The following is a 5,000-nucleotide window of genomic DNA, read 5'->3' on the forward strand; positions in this document are numbered from 1 at the left end:
ATAATCGTGCGTCTGGAAACGATACAGGACCAGCTACCACCGGGCCGTGGTTAAAGTTAAAGTATTGTTGCAGGTGAATGCTGCGCCAGCTGCATTAATCTTGTAGAGAGTCTTCTCTAAATAATAATAATAATAATAATAATAATAATAATAATAATAATAATAATAATAATAATAATCCACAAAATCTAATTCCACAGGCATCGGAAATAATACTGGAACATATATTATTAAAGCTTTATCATGTAATAATAAATGCTTCTAATTTCAAATTTGATTTTGATTTCACTGTCAAAACTTAAGTCTTATATTTTGAAGTTCCGTTCGCTGCTGAAGTGTGCATTAGACTCCGAAGAATTATGATTTAAAGCTTTAATAATATTACTAATAATTTTAATATGATTTTCCACTTGTGGTATAACAATTTACTAGATTTGAGCGCTCTAAAAACAAGTAGAAAATCGAGTTCTCTGTACAGCGCATAATCACGACCACCGAAAACATCTACCTTTCGGTGGTCTCGGTATAATGCTGTATGACCGGCGGCCCATGAAACTTTAACTATGGCCAGGTGGTGGCCTATCCTATATCGTTGCCAGAAGCATGATTATGGCTAACTTGAACCTTAAATTAAATAAAAACTACTTATGCTAGAGGGCTGCAATTTGGTATGTTTGTTGATTGGAGGGTGGATGATCAACATACCAATTTGCAGCCCTCTAGCCTCAGTAGTTTTTAAGATCTGAGGGCGGAGAGAAAAAAGTGCGGACAGAAAAAAGTGCGGACGGACAGACAAAGTCGGCGCAATAGTTTTCTTTTACAGAAGACTAAAATCGAGTAAAATACGACGAGAATGATTTTACAAAGAGAACTGCGAATCATTTAACAAAGAGAATTATTTTACAACCAGAATCATTGTAAATACAACGAGAATTATTTGACCAAGATGGCTCCCAAAACTATAAATAATTCCCACCTCGTATCTCAGCCAGGTTCCAACAATTACCAACTGGCTCTAAAAATGTCACGTAAAATAAACACTTCAAAAATGCTTCCTCTCCGCAATGCAAAGCCCCTTCGAGAATCTTTACATGAGTTTAAATAAATCAAATCGCAACTCATTTGCGAAGGGGGAATGAATGAGTTATTGAGGGTAAGTGAATCTCTCTCTCTCCCTCTCTCTCTCTCTCTCTCTCTCTCTCTCTCTCTCTCTCTCTCTCCGTTTTTCGTATGTTATTTTATTTGTGTTTTTTGAAGTTCCCTTTCCCGCCATCTTTATCTTTTTTTTCGGTAAAGTTCACCTCCTATTGCTCGTATATTTCTGGACTCCAGAGAGAGAGAGAGAGAGAGAGAGAGAGAGAGAGAGAGAGAGAGAGAGAGAGAGAGAGAGAACAGTCTCCGGAATCTTCGGAAACATTCCCCATTTTGCGTCTTGTCATTTCCGGTTTAGCTTTCTTATTTACGGCTGCCTTTGTCCTCGCGAGCGCCCAAAAAAAACCCGTCTTCCATCTTTACCTTTATTCCTGTGTTTCTTCTTCTTTTCCTTATTCTTTTAACGACTAAGGATCGGGGAAGGGAAGGGGAAGAGAGAGAGAGAGAGAGAGAGAGAGAGAGAGAGAGAGAGAGAGAGAGAGAGAGAGAGAGAGAGTGAGAGAGTCTGGTGATGATGACAAAGGGACGGAAATTGGCCAGGGGGGGTCTTTCGCAGACTTTTTGACACGGCGTTATTTTATAAGTATTTGCGACGGTAATCAGGGAAGTGTGTGTGTGTGTGTGTGTGTGTGTGTGTGTGTGTGTGTGTGTGTGTGTGTGTGTGTGTGTGTAATCCAGGAAGGGAGAGGAGGCGCATGCGCGTGCCAGGAGACAAAAGAAAAACAACAATGTTTTTCTCTGTACATCTTTCCCAAACAAAGAGTCACATAGTCAGGGTAAAAATGCTCTCCAGAGTTTAAAAGTTCAAGCGAAGATGCAACGCATTACTACCCTACTACAATTCTCCGGGTATTTTAATAATTTACTCACATTTTTATCTATCCATTTATTAATCTGTTCGTTTATTTTTCTTTTTTTAATAAGTGATCTCTTCTTTTTGTACTTTCCTCTGTTACTTCTTTCCAATGAACACCCTAATATTCTCTGGAAGCTTGAGTTTAAAGTCAATGGCCCCTATGGTGAACCTGTTCCATATAAATAGGGTTCATCTTCTGAATAATAATAATAATAATAATAATAATAATAATAATAATAATAATAATAATAATAATAATAATAATAATAATAATAATAATAATAATAATAATATCTACGCACCATGTAGTGACTTCCAAAATATTGTGTTATCATACGACTTCATAATATGCTTTAAGAATGATTTCAAGTTGAAATCAACAGATCAAACTGAATTCCTGCATAACACAAAATTCAGTCTTTGAATTTCAGCTTCTGCATTTCAGGGGACTGGTTAAGTACATATATTTTGTGTGTGTGTGTGTGTGTGTGTGTGTGTGTGTGTGTGTGTGTGTGTGTGTGTGTGTGTGCACATATCCGGTGACCAGTTTCCCTAAAACCGGGTGGACACAAACAAAAATAAAAGGCAATTTCAGTCACTGGAGACATTACACACATCGTACCATCACCGCAAAAAAGTGAATAAATAAATAAATAAAAAAATAACTTATTCATTCATCAAGAGGCTAAATACCTAAACATACAAGCAAATCAATAGCAACGGCCACTTATCCTGACGCCCAAACATCATACTGTAAGAGGGACGGGCAAAGGCTTGAGATGCGTTCCAGTTAACGAGGACTATTCCAGTTCTGTCTCCTGGAAGCGGGAGCTGGAAAGGAAGGAAGGAAGGCTGTTAGGCGAGATGAAATGGGATTGCCAATAGATTGCCAATAGACACCTCGGCAAAGTTCCCAGCGGCCTAAGTTGATAGGGGCGAGAGCTGGCCATTATGCCGTGTGGAATACGCCGGGCTGGGAATGTTATTTCTGGGGCGTTCAGTTCATCAGCTAAATACGTTGTCTGTGTGGGTTGTAGGGGACGAGTTTTGCTGTTAATGTTATTGTTATTGTTACTGGGAATGCAATCTCCAGAGAACCTTTGCTATTGCTGGGAACAATCTCCAGAAGCTTTTGTTATTACTGGGAACACTCTCCAGATGATTTTGTTATTTTTGGGAACAATCTCCAGATGATTTTGTTATTACTGGGAACAATCTCCAGAAGCTTTTGTTGTTATTGGGAACAATCTCCAGATGATTTTGTTATTACTGGGAACAATCTCCAGAAGCATTTGTTATTATTGGGAACATTCTCCAGATGATTTTGTTATTACTAGGAACACAATCTCCAGGAGCAGCTTTTGTTATTATTGGGAACACAATCTCCAGGAGAAGCTTTTGTTATTAACGTTATTACTGGAACACAATCTCCCGAAGAAGCTTTTGTTATTAACGTTATTGCTTGAACACAACCTCCAGAAGAAGCTTTTGTTATTATTATTGTTATTGGGAACACAATCTCAAGGAGTGGACAGATGCTTAATATTGTATCTACTTTCGTTATCACTGATAGGGGGCACGCTTGAGAAAATATCAACATCCTCTGCATTGAAGTCGAAAGCTTTCAAAGGACAACATCTTAAACTGTGCTTACAAAACACTCAGTATCATATTAACACAAATTCAAACGCAGAATAAAAAGCTACATCGATTAAACAGAAATAATCAACTTTATCAACAAGAGGGGTTCCTTAAAGGCTGACTCAGATTTGGCAACTTTTTCAGTCCCAGACGCTCTTCTGCTCTGAGACCAGATTTTGTAAACATTGACTTCAGACCTTCTTCTTGCGTTTTTGACACGAGAACTGTCCTCGCTCTTTCTCCCTTTCTTCTTCTTCTTCTTCTTCTTCTTCTTCTTCTTTTTCTTCTTCTTCTGTGAAGCAGATACATTTCTATCGTCTTTTCTTTACTCTAATCCTCCAAAGTTATGATTTAAAAACTTGGCATCGACGCCTGAGCAAGAATCTGGATTTATCCTAGACCAGAGAAAGCGGATCGCAGCGCGTTTGTTTGTTTGTGTGTGTGTGTTTGTGTGTGTACGTAAGGGTGGTGTGGGAGGGGGTGCAGGACCATACGGAGAAGGGGGGTTGGGGGAAAACGGGGCTTTTTCACAACACAACAAAGTCACCTTAGAGAGATTTCCTGCCGACATAAAGATTGCATTATTTCTCAAAGGTTTTCCCCTTTATTTACCGAGTGTGTCTACCCCTCCACCCTCCCCCTGCCCCACCCCCTCCAGAACCAAGCCGAAAGAAAGAAAGTCCATTCATATCGACCATGAGGGGGATTTGGTGCTTTCTCCGCTTTTTGTGGTGAAAGGACAATATTCTTTCTTCGCTTTCTTCGTGAAAGGATACTGTTATTTCTTCGCTCTCTCAGGTGAAAGGATAATACTCTTTCTTTGGTTTATCTGGTGAAAGGACTGTTTTTTTTTTTTTAACTTTCTCTGGTGAAAGGACAGTTCTTTTTCACTTTCTCTGGTGAAAGAACAATATTCTTTCTTTGCTTTCTCTGGTGACAGTTTTTCCGTGTTCTCTCGTGAAAGGACAATGTTCTTCCTTCGCTTTCTCTGGTGAAAGGAAACTACTCCTATTGACCTTTCACACTTCTTCTTTAAAGGTTCCTGTGACGGATACCGTTCCTACTACATTTCTTCATTTTCCTTCGCAGGATACCCCTCCCCTTCGGCGCAGGATATGCCCTTTTTCCATCCTTCGCCCTTCCCACGTATCGGTGATTCCCTCCGCAGGATGGCAGTCACTTTCCACTTCGCTTACGGAGGTCCTTCGCAGGATATCGTTAAAAATGCATTCGGCGGGAACTCCTACTTTCGCCGATGAATATCTCGCTCACAGGATATCCTATCCCTCGGTGGTATCCCGTCATCATTCTCTCTCTCTCTCTCTCTCTCTCTCTCTCTCTCTCTCTCTCT

General features: G+C 39.7%; 1 protein-coding gene across 1 annotated transcript in view; it reads right to left on the minus strand.

Moving 5' to 3' along the window:
* The window catches only part of loaf (lost and found), a 287,501-nt gene that overhangs the window by 136,697 nt on the left and 145,804 nt on the right, over positions 1 to 5,000 (minus strand). The gene's annotated exons all lie outside the window — the stretch shown is intronic.

The sequence above is a fragment of the Macrobrachium rosenbergii genome, chromosome 54, assembly GCF_040412425.1.
Source record: "Macrobrachium rosenbergii isolate ZJJX-2024 chromosome 54, ASM4041242v1, whole genome shotgun sequence".
Taxonomy (NCBI): Eukaryota; Metazoa; Arthropoda; class Malacostraca; order Decapoda; family Palaemonidae; genus Macrobrachium; species Macrobrachium rosenbergii.